Consider the following 16,132-nt stretch of genomic DNA (forward strand, 5'->3'; position numbering starts at 1 on the left):
ACTGGGGGCAGGGTAAGAACTCAGTTATCTGACCCCCTGGTCTAGGAGATGCTAGACTCAAAATATTTTGCTCATTTATTTCTAACTTAGTCTAAACACAACAACCGAGAAGAAGAGTCTTTCTTGTCTTCTTAGATGAATTTTCACCAACTAGTTTAATGGTACTAACTTTCTCCAATACTATCTCCCATTTGTATAGCATTAACGTATAGACAGTCTGAAACAAGTTAGTCAAGTTTTCTCAGATCTTCCTTTCTCACGCAGGTTCAGTGACAAAGGCTTGTTAAGTTGCAAAGAATGAATGAGGGGAACTGCATAAAGCAAGGAAAGAGTAAAAAGCAATGTATTCAATATTCCCCCCTACTTTCCCTTTCTAAATACTTTTTTAAATGAATACAATAAAATATTTCCCTCCTGTTAAACTTAAGATACCACTAAATCATTTCCAAATGTAGGAAGCATCCCTGTGACACAGTCCAAAGCAAGCCCTGCATGTCTCCATGTTGTACCAGCTCTAATAGATGTTCAAATAAACAGAGCTGCATTGGAAGGTACCATGATGAAGAAGCAAAGAATTAAACATTCAGACTCCCATGCTGACGTCTGCATAAACATTTAAACCACTTCCCCATCACAAAAGTCCAACTTGGTATCTCCAGTTTATAGGTAATGTCCTAGAAAGGCAGCCCATATTTCTATAGCGTTAGCAACACATTGCACGAAATGCAGAGGCTCTGATCTCATGGACATTCTGGAATCTGCCCCAAACAGGGCAGTGTCAAATTTGGCTTGAAAACAACAAGAGCCACACTTCATCCAAAAGCACACATATCCCAAGGACTACTGCTGTTACACAAGTCAAATGTGCCACTGTCACCTTCAAAGAAGACACTAATGGGGAGGTCCTACAATTGAGATATGCCCCTACTGGGTCTTTCCTGAAGATGAACCTCTCATCCTATTCCATATACTCAGATCAGCTGCCACCCCTTGGCCAATCACTACCAAGACATTTTACACTCGACCAGCCTAATTCGTCATGACACTGGATCTCATGTCTTCCTCTATCTAGAAAGACTTGTGGTCACCTCAAAAAGAGACACTTTGTTTTCTTGCCAAAATATCCCAAACCAAGATGGCCAATGGGTTAATATTCTTTTCTGAGCTCTTCAATTATGCTCCTTCTGAGTGAGAGGGCTGGCAGGCAGGGCAACACTGTCACAGCTGCAAAGAGCTCTGCAGATGTCTCTGTTGTGTTCAGTCGCACTGAAAAGGAGAAAAGATGGCCCTCTGACAACAGACAGCTGTCAATGAGATGGCATGCTCACACTCACTAGGCCAATGAGCAGCCATGGAGGTGACAAGTGCTTGGCTAATCAGCTTGCCTATAAAATCACAGCCCTTCCCAGTGCTGCTCACGCCAGCACAAGGAGTGACAGCACGTACAGTCTTCAGCTATCCTGTTCTCAGTCTCTGTGTGTGTGTCTCACTCATTCACCCCAGTGTTATTAGTACTGTTACAAAGGCTCTGGTCAACACAACATGTGTAGAAGCAAAAATGAGACTAAAAGAAACTGGAACAAGAACAGGAAGAGAAATCCCTGCAGCAAGATGACTCAAAAAAGGAAACAGCGATGTACTACCCTATTCAGGGCTAGTCTGCAACAAGACTGAATTATACTGGTATCCATTATACCTAGAGAGAAATATGTATTAGAAATGAAGAGGCAGAATGATCTACCTTTTCCTCATCCTCCATCTTGTCTTTCTCCCTTCTAGCCACCAGGGGGCAATTTGGGGATAGAGACTCATAGAGAAAGCTGAAATTCTGAGCTTTAACAAATAATTAAATATTTGAGGGAGGGGGGTTATGTTGGAGTGAATCTAAAAGTAGGGCTGAAGGGAGAAACCCAGGGGATCCAGAGAGCAGAAAAGTGAGTTCTCCAAATCTTGCACTTATTTTGTTAATTAGCTAAATAACTCTTAACCTCAAAGATATCCCCTCTAAACTAATAATTAAATGCTAAATTCACTAAGGAACTACCTTATGAGACTGACAGGTATTTTTACCCACTGATCATAAAAATCTCCCTCTCTCTCTGTCTCTGTCTCCCTCTCCCCCCCTTCCTCCTCCCCGTCCCTCTCATACTTGTCTTTGGTTTTTAAAAGAGCAGCTGGTTGGAAGCAGAAGATTCAGGAAGAAAAACAGGGGAGATAACCAAAGTAGATACAGAGTCAAATCTGTGGCTGTCCACCTGCATTGCGGAAGTCAAAACACCATAAGTCCATTTTAGATAAAGATGAATTTTAACAAAACGCAGCCTCACTGAAACTGACCATAATGTAGCAAAGATCTTCCACACCCACCCTCTACCTGGCCACTTTTATGCAACTCTTCTTCTTCAGCTATCCAAACAAGAGTTCAATCTGCCTGTCATGCCTAAAATAAAACCCCCAAATGGTTTCTCTAAAATAATTGTTAAAACCATTAAAGAGTGAAAAGGAGAAGTGGAAAGAGTAGATACTGGGGACAAGCGTCCTTCAAACTTGAGAGAAAAAGTGAGACTTCAAGGCTTTTCAAGATCTGGTTCGGTGCTCACAGCCTCGGATGTACCCATAGTTGTCAAAGGCCGCAGAACAGGCCATCAGACCATCACTGCAGGGTGCCCCAAGTGGCAGAATGTCCACATGGCTGCTGCCTTCTAGCTCATCTCTGGAAGACAAAGCTGTCTTTCTTTGAGAGAAATGTAAGAAGCCATTCAATTTCTGTCTGAATTCATGACCAACAAGAAGGAGCAGTGCCAGGACAGAGCCTAAGACCAGCCACCACTTCTCCAACACCAACACCTTCAACCTGCTGAGTCAAACCAGAACAGCAGGCCCTGAAACTGAGTCCCTGTCCAGGGAATCCCCCTTGGCGGGGTTTAATGTCACAAGGATGCCAGGCCAATCACTGAGTTCTGAAGGACTTGGGATACTCCCTCTTCCTGCTCTGCCCGTACTCTTTGAAAGCTGTATTATCAGCCACATAGACCCTATTCATGGACACCAAAATATACCAACATCACATAGCCTTGGACACTCCAATCATTTCTGGCTCTATTCTCCAATCCACTATTCTAGCTAATGCTAAAATGGACATCTTCTGACTGAAAGCTTTTTCCCTCTTATGAGTTCTTTCCTAAACTTCAAAATCCAAGAAGCACAATTGCCATAATTTCATGGTTGAACGTCAATTTGCAACGTGTTATTTTGTAGCTTTTCCCAAATCTCATCAGCACTGAGGATTTCTAATATTGAATGTGGCCTTTCAGTTTTAGTTATGAAAGCAATGCTCACTATTAAAAAAATAAAACAATATAGGAACCTGTCAAGGGAAAGGACCAAGTATTTTGTACATGTATGAAAATCAAGGAGGTCATTCCAGGCCACCCCAGTTCGTCCCCACGCCCAGCTTCGAAGCAGTGGTGGGAGCAGCTCCTGGGAATGACATGACACTCTCTTATCTCTTTCACTGGCTGGCTCTCTCTTTCACCTGCTTGGGAGGGGCCAGCCCTCTGCCACGCATCCTCCATTGTCCCAGAGCATTCCCAGGGAGATGGGGAGATGGGAGGTGCTTGGAACAGAGAGAACAACCATATCACAGAGGCTTGGGTGACAATGGCTTGCCACCTTGTACATGTCCCTTTAGAGCCCCTAATATCCATTTTTATGCTAGAACAGAAGAGGGAAGGAGGCAATCATTTCTACAGAGGAAGAAGTTATTATTGAGAAAAAGCCTGGGCTATAGAAATATAGCAACTGGAGGGAGTTCTGGTCACCTTGCCATCCCTCTCAAGTGAAAGTATTGTTCGGGTTCTCGTGGAATCCTGCCTTTGTTGCTCTGAGACTTTTAATCTCTAAGTTCATTTCACATTTTCTTTCTCTTGAGAACATGGCCTGTGTGTGAGCTCTTGCTCGTGGCAAGTGGACCTTCTAGGAATCACATCTATGGAAAATAGAGTATTGACTGTCGTGCTCGCCTGGCTCACAGTCTGGTTCTTACCAGAACAATGAGGGCCTTATCAGCCCTCTGGGGTGCTGAAGATAGTCAAGACTCTCTCTAGTTCCATTAGGGCTGCCTGACACCCTATCTTGCACACTTGCTTCTTAGTTATTGTAAAGCTTTTACATATTTAGGGAGCTTTTCCATCAAAATACTCTGGAATGGCTAGAGGCTCAGACGCATTAATGATATCTGCACACATGTGCTTTTTATCCAAGTTCACAGCTCCTGGTCATTGAGGGTAAACAGTGTTATCAGTGATTATTATGGATTTAGTCAAATATATTTTATTCCTGTCATTTATGAGCACTTGTGTTGGCTGGTATTTACAATGTCGGGATTCTGTCACTTTGGCAACCTTCTGAGACAACATTTTTCCAATGTTACAGTGACATTTCAAAAACTCAGTATTTACAAGCAAACTACACCCTCTGGCTCTGTGATGGTGCAATTCAGTGGTTGCTGAACAAAGAGGATATGCATCTAGAAATTTCTTCAGGAAGTACCTCCAGCTGCTACTGGCTATTACTTCATGGTCTAGGGTAGCCCTATGTTCTCTGGAAGGAAAAGCCTACAAAGACATCAAGGAAAAATGTCAATGTTACATGCTATTGAAATGTGAACCACTTTGGGTGGGTCCATACGAGTGAGGTCCGCTGTGTAAAGCTGACAAGTCTCCTAATATCTCTGACCTTCAGCTTCCCATTTTGCTATAAAGGAGCATTAGGTACTAGGTGGCATGTAAGTCCTTTCTGTGACATTCTATCCTAAGGATTTCAATAATACATACAAAAGTTAAACTCATTATCATCATTAGTTGTTGTTGTTGTTGTTTTCGTGTCCAACCTCAAGGTTAAAAGAAAAAGAATCGTGTGAGGGAAACGTGAAGAAGCAAATCATGATCTACTCAGCTCATCCACTTCTTCCTGTTTCTACCCAGCCTCTATCAGGAGAGATGTACCCAGGAGAATGAAGGAGGAAACCTGGGAGACAAGACGCAGTTGGTATTTTATTTTTAAGTTTATTTATTTCTTTTGAGGGGCAGAGAGAGAGACGGAGAGAGAGAATCCCAAGCAGGCTCCGTGCTGTCAGTGCAGAGCCCGATGCGGGGCTCGAACCCACAAACCGTGAGATCATGACCTGAGCCAAAATCAAGAGTCAGATGCTTAACTGACTGAGCCACCCAGGTGCCCCGACACACAGCTGGTATTGTACTTCACCCATGGGCTTCAAGGCCTCACCATGCTTAGGCAGCTTGTGGCCTTTCTACCAGTGGAGTAGAGTTACTACCACTGACCGGCAACTGATGCTGTAGGGAATATGTACCACGTTGTGTGCAATTTGTAGTTACTTAATGAGAAACATTCAAAATACATACTCTCTTTCGTGGCCTCTAAAGGCAATGCTCTAGATATACAGACTGCCAGGTTCATCATAGCCTCCTTAGAAATGCGGTCTTACTGACAGAGGTCCCAGTGCACTAAGCTAGATGATACCTAAGTTAACAGTGAAAAGAGAGGGGAACCATCTACGAGAAGACTCTGTGGGCTATTTGCTCTGACAAAAAGTGTCACCAACTTTATCCAGAAATAAAGAAGTGATAGGGAAAATGATAAATCTGGAGCCAAAGGACTTTGCCCCCTAGTCCCATCTCTGCCACCTGCTATTAATAGTGACAAAACTGCTCTGAGTGCTTCTGTTTTGTTATCAATGGGGATTGAAAATAGTCCCTACCTCACTGGGGTCACCGGCATGATTAATCTAAGACAAGAAATTTGCATGAAAGTGCTTAAATACGTCATTTGCTCACAGTTATATGATTCATTACCGTTGTTGGTGCATTTATTCATTTACTTATCCATCCAATGACATTTGAGCAAACACTCACTGAGTGTCCTCTGTTAGGCACCAGGGATGGAGATGTCGGGCCTGCTCCCTGGCATTCTCTGGCTGTGGGGAGTGTGACAACTGTCAGGAGCAGTGGCACCTGTGTACAGAAGAGAGCCCCTCATTGTGGCCTGGGTATAACAGTGAGGGTCCCTGGAAGAAACAAGGCATGAACTGAATCTTGGATAAAGAGTGTGAGTCACCTGGTAAAATGAATGTAAGGGGAGAAGGAGAAAGAGGATGAAGATATTCCAGGCCAATGGAAGGGCTCTTGTAAAGACAGAGACAATTATGAAAGAGCCCTTAAGGGAACTACAAACAGCTCAGTATGGCTGGAACAGATGTGAGTGAGTGTGTAGGACAAGTCTGGAGGCCAGGACCAGGGCCAGGCTATCAAGAGTCTGTACATCATGGTAAGGATGGGCCTCTGAAGCCATGAAAGGAGGCTAAGCAAGGGCATAACAGCATCAGGATTTTGTGCAGAAAAGCACTTCAGCCGCCATGTGAGGGAGAAGGTGGGGACGGAGGAAACTAGAGCAGTAGAGAGAGCAGCAGTGGTGACTGTGAGAGTGGGGGGGTGGGGCTGATGTATTGGTAGAGGAAGCCAAATCCACGAAGTCTGAAAACTGAGGGCTTCTGGGGGTGAGGGAGACAAACCAGTCTCAGATGGCATCTGGAGGTCAGTCACCAAGCGAACACAGATGGAAGGACTAATCTTGAGGGGGAAATTCCATCACTAAAATTCAAGGTCAAAAGCACAAAACCTTAGTTGCCAAATTTTACTCTATCTCCTTGAAAAATATACCTAAATAAATGTAAGAATATGAAATTTGGAAAGTAATGAGTTAGAGCCTCCAATTAGATGACTGTACTATTAGCTCAAACCCTCTACCAGGGTAGTGATATCATGATCTTCAGGGGGTGGGATGGGGAGAAATAGGGTGCTATTTCATAATACATATTTACTGAACACCCAAATGAAGGTATGGTAGAATATATTATTGTTGAATGTTCTGGAATGTTCTGATTGCTGGTTGAGGTTCTACAGAGCTGATTTAGTATGTCTCCATTCTGTTTCTAAAGCAGTATCTACAAATACCTAGAACACAGGTAAAATTATTTGCACCAGGTAACTAAGGGAGACCTATTGAATAGAACTCCATAGGAGCCTCCAATCTTGGCATCTGAGTTTTTGAAGGTACACTATGAAATTTAGGAAACAATGTAGTTACTTAGGATACAATGAGAAGAAAAATCTGCTTTGTAATGAGGTATGAAATAGAGACAGTCTGGACTCTAGGAATGATAGGATGTATGTGTTACTTGCAAAAGGGAATAGAGAACAAGTTCTCCTAGAAATAAATCCAAGTATAGTTCCTTCTTCCATGTATAAGACCTTAAACTTAAATATTCTTACCAGAATATGACACCCAGGACTTGTACTCTAGAAACAAATTGAAGCAAATCTTACTTAGTAACTAAGTGTCAACAGGACTGAGAACAGATCTACATTAGTGATTTCTCTTTGGTTGAGACAGTTAAATGGTAGAGACGCGGAAAGACTCCTTGAGGGACAATGTCAGAGTAGTAGCAGCTGTTGACATTCTTCTTTGCCACATGTCATTGTCCACAGCAGATCTTTTACCACTGTCGATGTTGTGTTGTACCGGTCACTCTACACATGACAGTTCTGAGTTGCAGAGCTCAGTGAGAGAAACAGAACTCACAGTTCAAAAGCACTGGTAATAGATATTTCTACAGAAGGTAATCACATCCAGGAGAAGAAATTTGTTGATGGGGCTTCCAAGGAATAGTATGGCCTGAATTAAGTAGTATTCCCCTACATGTGCATGAGTTTTGTTCAAAAAATTTATTTAGAATTTATAATGTATTTTTCTATAACACAAACAAACTCACAAAGTTGAAATCCTTCTAAGATCTTGAATTCTGATTCTCTTGGGGTTTGGGATCCTAGTTGTCAGCAATGACCCTATCTAGGACTCGGCTTTTTTTTTTTTTTAAAGTAATCTCCACGCCCAACGTGGAGCCTGAACTCACAACCCTGAGATCGAGAAACAGAATGCTCTACCAACTGAACTAGCCAAGTGCCCCTAGGACTTGGTCTTTTATCCCCACTAGACTCTGAATCTCTGTGAACTGTGAGAGGGGCAGAAAATACCCTAGTTGATCAGAGACCGAGAATAATCTCATGGGCACAGGCAACCCCAGTGGAACTAAATGACCAACAGTTTTAATCAACAGTCTTGATTATCAAAAAAGAAAATCCATCATTTAAACTAAATGCGACTATTTTTAATCCTGACTGGTGATCAATAAGGCAACTTGATTTCCTACCTACACTAGGGCAACAATCATGTACTATTTAGCTGTGACTTTTTCCTATGGAACCAGCCACTTTCCAACTGCCATCAGAGGATCTATTTCGTAAGTGTACTCACTTGGGGAACAGGCACCCATGTCTCATTCCCTCAGTCCATTCACACACTGCCCTTTGAATAGCACAAAACATTCTTTCTTTCTAAGGAACTATGCAATGGGGAACCTTCACATGCTCCTAAAAGGGTACACAGTTTTCTTCCTGTTCATATAGTGGCCATCTAGTCCTTGGAATTTTCTCTGACAATAGGAAGCAAGCTCATAAACTTTTCTTCTTAACTAAATCACTGTACTTGTGGCATGATTAATTTACTATGAATAATTATATAGACACCCTAACATACTTGTTTTATTCCTGTATGAATAAAAATTTATTTTATAGACATTTATTATTGACCCATTCTTCAAAAAAAAAAAAAAGAGTAAATATTAAGGTAAGGAATCTAATCTAATCATCTATGTATGCTTTGTATGACGTTTTAACTCATTCTTTCTTCATATTATCTCCTTTTCTGCCATTATGGTGATCAAATTGATCTCAAAAAAGATTGTAAAAATCTCTATCAAAGCACAAGATGAGTTCATATTTTAACCCTGATTTTTTAACCTTTATGTCTATTTAATACTCACTTAAAAATTAAAGCTGCATGCTGGGTCCTTTCCCTTTGACTTTATTTATCCTGTGTTTACTGCAGCAAGGCTCTCAGTGTTTCCTTCATACAACTTGCATGGTATTTTTTTTTTATATGTGGAGATGAGGCGGAAAAGGAAAACAAAAGTGAGAATAGATGAAAGTGACTTATTATCAAAGAATGAGAAAAACGAGCCACTTGGCTAAATAAAAATAACATATTTAGTGATTTGTAATATAAGAATAAAATGAACTCACTGGGTCTCAGGAGGTCTGCAATATGATCTTTGCAAAAGGTAGCTTGCCAATTTAATTGAGGTAGGAGTTATTTAATTTTTTTACAGGTATAGTTTTCAATAAAACTACATATGCCTATAATACTGCGATGGCAGATGTGTCTCGATTATTAGAGGTGGGCTCAAGGGAATATATACAATGGATCTTGAAATCTGCAAGCAGCTGTTGGGGGGGGGCTGAAATGATGGGGGAGGGCATTGTACCACACACACATGTTCCTTAAGTGCAGCAATGTTTTGTTATTTTACTGCAGGTGTATTACAAAGATGAAATTTAATAACTTACTGTATACAATACCAATAAAACTGAAAAGATTCAGTGCCCTGCTGTTCATTATCACTGTACAAATGAGCTCAGATTATTCCGTGTGCATGCACAGTCAGACCCCGATACACAGGTACCCCCACATCTAGAGCTCTAGAGAATGGTCACTGCTTGAAAAGCTCAATGATATTCCTCCTAATTACTTTCTTATCACTGAAGTGTCATTGTCCCAAATTTACACAAATGTGGCTTTGAGGTAGGTTGAAAATAAGATGTATCTAGCGTTTTTTTTTTAAATGTCATAGAAAGCCTTCACTAGAAGATGTCTTTTGAAAGGAGAGAGTAATGAAATCAACGGTTACATAGATTTCATTAAGTTACCATAAGAATTAAACAGCGATGACATATTCTATTTAACAAAATCTGGGGAAGTGCCAGGCCAAGAATGCTATCCCACCAAAACTGGACTTCTCCCTTTATTAAGTACAAAACTAAGCGCCATACTATGAAAAAAAACATTTATGCACTAGAAATCCTAAAGCAAATGCAACTATGTATTCTTGCCGGTTTTCTTCTCCCAAGAAACTACTTCTGTTGGATAATAAATAACACACTGAACATAAAAGGTCCAGGCTTTAGGAAGCTCAGTTTAGTTTATCTGTGAGTGAAAGTGTATGTAAAGAAATCCACATAAACATCCAGAACACAGACACCCAATTTTTCAAAGGATGAGGCTCAATTCTAAGCAGGTTACCATATCAGGTCCGGCAGCAGACTCGGTATCTATTCCTTTCTAAAGTATTTATTTCTAAAAAGATTATGGGGTTTTGTTGGGATCTTGCAGTGTTCCCACTATTTTAACTTGGGGGTCTTCCGTTTTAAGAGTTCCAGAAGATACCTTCTTAGTGATGAAACCATTTCAAGCATGCTCATAAAGGAATAAATATTTCTGCCATTTTATATTGAAAAGTTTTCCTGACACTGCATTGGGAGTATACTTCCTTCCTTCTGGAAAGAAGCTTTAGGGCTATCCTGATTTCTATACTATAGGCAGGCTCATGTCAACATTAACTTTTATCAACATTAACATGGTACACGTCAGTGTGAAACCAATTGTTTAGTCACTAATTGATTTTCCCCTTTCTCTTTACATATAAAAAATATAAAGATGAACTGAGTTCCTAATTGCTAGTGGTTATTAAAACCTCCCAAATACGTCTTACAGGAAAAGAGAAGTTACTCCAAAGATTCTAGTGAAATTTCCATTTGGATACCAGGACTCCTTTTTCTTTTTTTCTTTTTGGTGTCCCATAAATCATCTCAAAGCAATTTCATTTTTTTCATGTACTCACTGTCCTGAACTGTTGTATAAAACTTGCCTGTGCTTCTAACACATATATGTCATTTCATATATTTCACAAGTGAGTTAAATGCCATAATCGGAAAATTATGGGGTCACATTTAAGAGCCTGAGAAAGGTATGGTTTTAGAATTTGACTCTATGTAGTTCTTGTATTTTCGGAAAACTAGTTTGCTCTATGAAGAATCCAAATTCATGTAATAGCAAACCATATTCTGCCTGCATTGCACAAAAAGCAAGGCCCAAATATAATCTATACATTTTTAAGAAAGTGTTCATGCTGTTGCTAAAATGTGAATTGGCATATTCTACCCCAGCCTTTTCACAGTGAAGCTTTATTGGTTTTAATGAAATTACACATGCTAATTCTGAAATTACAGAATGGATCATGCATATAGACACAGGCGGTTTACTTAAAAATAAGAACAACCAAAAAGGGCCAGGCAGTCAGGAGCCATGTGGTCTTCCCGCACCCCCCCAACCTCCCGCCAAGGGCACAGAGTTCTAGCACATCCTTAACAGACCTGAGTGAAGCTACTATTCTAGGCACCATGTTAGGCCCAGACTCTCCAGTGGGCCTGGTATCTACCAAAAGTGGTTTTCCAGATGGGCTGCAATATGGATCTTTGAGCCTAGAAACCTCGTCATAGGTGGGGCAGCAGCGTTCCACACTGGAAAAGCACTGGCTTTAAAACCAGATATTTTAGAGTTCAGAATCCGGCTCTGAAGCTCACTTGGGGTGTGACCTTAGTCCTGCTTGCTCTACTTCTCTGGGCTTCACTTTCTTCATCATTAAATGAGGACAATAACAATCAGCATAAAAGCTTATACTGGCACCTAATATTACTTCCCAGGCTTCCTCTAGATTGAGCTCGGACTAACTTTTAGAGATCCATTCATTTTGACATCCACTCATCAGCCACATCCGGGTTGTGCAGGGACTGGGGAGGGACCAGACCCACTATCTCAGTGACCATCAACGAGACAACTTTGAGAATCACAGCTGCCTATCGGACTCAGTCGGTCAGCCACTGACAGTCAGTCTTGTGAGGTCTTTAAGAATAATTACTGGAGTAGAGAGGGCACAATGTGAGAATCTAGAGAAACTCCAGTGCTTATAAGATTCATCTAAGAGCGAGTGATATAGACATTGTCATAAGGTCTAAAATTTCAGCAAAATGCTAGAGTTTAGTTTGCAAGGAAACGTAATTGCCTTATTCTTCTTGCAATTAAAGCTTTTCTGACCATTAGCCTGAGCCACAACAGTTTTTTTTTAATCAATATACCTTAAGAGACTTTAAAAATGCTTTAATGCTTCCAGTTCCCTCCAGTACCATATTTAATACAAGGATTATTAGCATTAAACTTGTATATGTATGCAATATTTAAATTACCAGTGCTAAAATACGAGCAATGAAAGAAAGCTTTTTATAGAAGAATATCAGCTATAAATTAAGATGAAATGATGGTGTTTTTTTTTAATCACTACTTCAAAAGCAAGCATCATCAATGTATGCTAAAACCATCAAGCCTAAGAGTACGGAGGAAATGGAATATCTGCCCAGTGCGAAAGCATCAACACAACAACTGTTTACTGATTGCAAGAAGAGAAAGATTTCTTTACAAGAGAAAGAATCTGGGGGTCCCCACTTTCACCAAGTGATTAAAGTCAGCATCATCAGTAGCAGCATAACTTGACATTATATGCCTCCGAATGGAATATAATATGAAGCACATAGCATCATCTAGGACATACTCGGGCCCAAAATGTGTAGCATCCATACGAATAAACCTTTAGACATAATTTCCAATCTGTAGGTGAGACAAGTGATAGATAACAAATTAAACAGTACCACAAAGAAATAAGCTGACAATTCTAGATAGGGGAATATTTTTCAAGACAACTGGCCTGATTTCTTTAAAGTAAATATATTTTTTTTAATTACAGGAATTGTTCTAGTTTAAAAGAAATTATAAAGAGACACAGAAACCAAATACCACGCATGAATGCGATGACTGAAAAAAAAAAAAAAGCTACTGAGGACATTTTCATGGGAGGACATTTTAAGAAAGGTGAATACAAATAGGGCATTAGATTGGGAAATTATTATTATTTTCTTTAGGAGTGATAATAGTATTTTATTTCAATGGCTAAGTGTTTTTAATTTTAAAAGACGTGAAAAATCTAGGGGTGAAATCTTATTAGGTCTGCCACTTAACAATGGTTCACTGAAAAATGTACATATACATTTATCTACATGAAGCAAATATAACAAATATTAGCAACTGTTTAATATAAGTGGTGGGTATACGACACTTCATTTTATTGTTTTTTCAACTTTTCTAAGTATTTGGAAATTTATGCTACGTAAGATGTCTAAACATTTTTTTAATTAAATAAATGGAGCTCGATGGTCTCTGTTCAGAAAGCTGCTATGGGGGTTGAAGGGAAAACAGGTAAGAGCCTCCCCTTGTTTTTTTCCATAGTACCTAACACACAGGTAGAGGGCCAATAAATATCTGCTCACCAATGCGATGAAAGAATGTCTCCATTCTCCCCTTTGGTGAGTTTTGGGATGGCTGGTGTTGGGTGAGAGGTCCACCCATTAACAATGCCCCCAAAACAAACAAGCTGCTGTGTGAACAGCTGCCTGGGGCACAGTCGCGATGGCACACACGCGGTAAACTCGGGCCCTGTGATGTCCGAAGTCATAATAATTATAAATACTCTGCCCCACTGTCCTCACTGGCATACTCCAAAAGGATGGGACTGGATTCTCACCTTTGGTTCCAATAACATGCCCACCGGAAACCCAGAACATAGAATTCTCTCATCATCTCCTTTGAGAACGGTCAGCCTGGAACAGTGAGACCAGCACGGGGCCAGTACCCAGCGCCCTGTAAGTGACGAGTGTCATTCCGGGGTCTGCACAGCACATTAGAAGGGCAGACTTCCAAAGGACTTTCTTTGAGACAGTATGGATTTTCTCATTTTTGTAGGCATGAAAACAATGCTAACTAATGGTTCCCATACATTGCTATTCCGACTTCCCGGTCTCAAAATGTGATGCTGGGGCCATAAACCTTAGGTTATCACAATTCTCACCCTGCTAGGCACAGAGTACACATAGTGCAAGATAAAGCCAACGTGGCCCCTTGCCTTGTAGGAGTTTACAGAATCTTGCCGGAAATCAGCATTCAACAATCCAAGAGGCGCTATGGAAGGGAAGCATAAGGCAATACACAGGCACAGTACGTGGGCGGTAGAGGGTCCTCGGAAGAATGCATTGGACCCAGACTGATTTACTGTCCGCTATGAACAAACATTTAAGTGTAATGTCAAAGTAAAAAACAAGATGCATTTCTGCTTCCACAAGATCCGAGTAGCCATTTTTTTTAAGAACAAAGGATTTCATGCCTTTTTTGCTTCCATGCTTCCTATTTTGACTTTAGATAAGGAAAACTTAAAGGGGCCAAAAGTTTTCGAATTAAGTCACTTGTAATTCTGTCTGTATCAAAAATAAAAATAATCAAAAGAAAAACAATCAGTTCATAAATGTGTAATTCGTTTCAGAACCAACTATAATGTTTAATTTCAATGAATCAAAAACGAAGTTTATGAGCAAGTCAAATTTCATATAGAGAAGATCCATTTTCTATAGTTTCAAAGTTTCTGGAATTTAACAAAAGTATCTGAGATTATGCCTAATTCTTAAATCCCGTTGGTTTTAAGATCTTAACATCAAATAACTTTATCAGCATAGTCCTATTTGATTACTTGCTGAGAAAGACAAAGAATGCAGTTGAGGTTAGAGCCTTGGACTTCACTAGAGAAAACAAGATATGGGCTGGGACATTCACAGTTGCAGAATTTTGTATAAAGACATCAAGGCGTCCTCCTGATTTTCAGTAAATCACTAATTCTCACTGCCTTTTAAATGAAGTTTTTATGCAGTATACATCCATGTCTTGAATAATCAAATTAAGGCAAAAAGTCTAAAAGCTCTTTCAAGGTCACTGGCAATACCAGTTTTTGAACACATCTTTAAAATACAGTACATTCCTATAGAACATTCTAGGAAATCATCAAACCTAGCTACACAGTACATCACCTGGGAACTGTCAGAAAAGCAAAGGCCCAACTCATAAGATTCTAATTTAATTGGTCTCAGATAGGGCCCAGCTTTCCATATAGTACACACACGTACACACACACACACACACACACACACACACACACACACAAAACTTGCCCAGGAGATACTAATAATGAAGAGATTGCCGTAGACCTGGTCTATATCCCAAAAAAGAAAAGACAAACAATTCCTGATAATCCATCCTGAACTTTCATTTAAGGAGAAAACTTCTGCCTTAATAACAATCACTTGTGTTGACATCATCATTCCATTCAAAAACAGAAGATCTCGGCAAGATTAAAAAGTTTGCATTCACCAAACATCCTATTCAAAGCAGCAAAAGAGGCCAAAAGCAAATGACATTGTTTTTTTTTTTTTTTCCTTTTGTGATCTTCAATGATGCCCATTAGGTATTAGTTATTGGTTACCGGATAGAGGTTGGACTATCTTGCGAAAAACTTCATTTCCGCTCATTTTCATTTCTGTCAGACTTTCCATTATAAATTTTATTTTCTCTCAGTAAAAGTAGTATGAGGTTGCAATTTGGCAAGAACATTTTAAGCCTGGGTGTGATTTCCGTACCCCAATTTGATTTAAATTAGTTTTGCCATATTTAGTGAGGACTAAAAAAAAGTCCATTTGGCCGCTTTGCTTTTGCCTATTGGTTCATTATCTACACAGTTTCAAAAGTCTGAAAAAGTTACCATGTTTATTTCTGATAATTTTACGTGGAAATGCATTAATGAATTCATATTACTATTTTTAATGAAAACAACTTAAAAAGAACCTGCCAGCTTTTGTTTTTTTGGCTAAAATATCTACTTTTCAAAAAGCCACATGTTTTTCACTATTCATGTTAAATCCTCAAGAGGGACATCACAGATACGTGTAATATTTTTTTAACCTGATGCATTTTCGAAATACCATACACTTCAAAATAATAATTTATTTCTCCAGGACAGCATTTTGCTACCTGTTGCTTACCACCGCTATTTCTCTACACCAGACAAAAGGCTATTTGGGACTGGAATAAGCATGTTCCCATGTAACAGTGCTCAATCCTCTAAGTCCACAGGATACATTGTTATAATATGATAAAGCTGCTTTTGGAGCTC

At 39.9% G+C, this 16,132-nt stretch overlaps 1 protein-coding gene across 18 annotated transcripts in view; it reads right to left on the reverse strand.

Annotated features, from left to right (window-relative positions):
* Window positions 1–16,132, reverse strand: part of TCF4 (transcription factor 4) — a 351,095-nt gene that overhangs the window by 153,681 nt on the left and 181,282 nt on the right. The gene's annotated exons all lie outside the window — the stretch shown is intronic.

The sequence above is a fragment of the Prionailurus viverrinus genome, chromosome D3 (assembly GCF_022837055.1).
Source record: "Prionailurus viverrinus isolate Anna chromosome D3, UM_Priviv_1.0, whole genome shotgun sequence".
In the NCBI taxonomy this organism is placed as follows: Eukaryota; Metazoa; Chordata; class Mammalia; order Carnivora; family Felidae; genus Prionailurus; species Prionailurus viverrinus.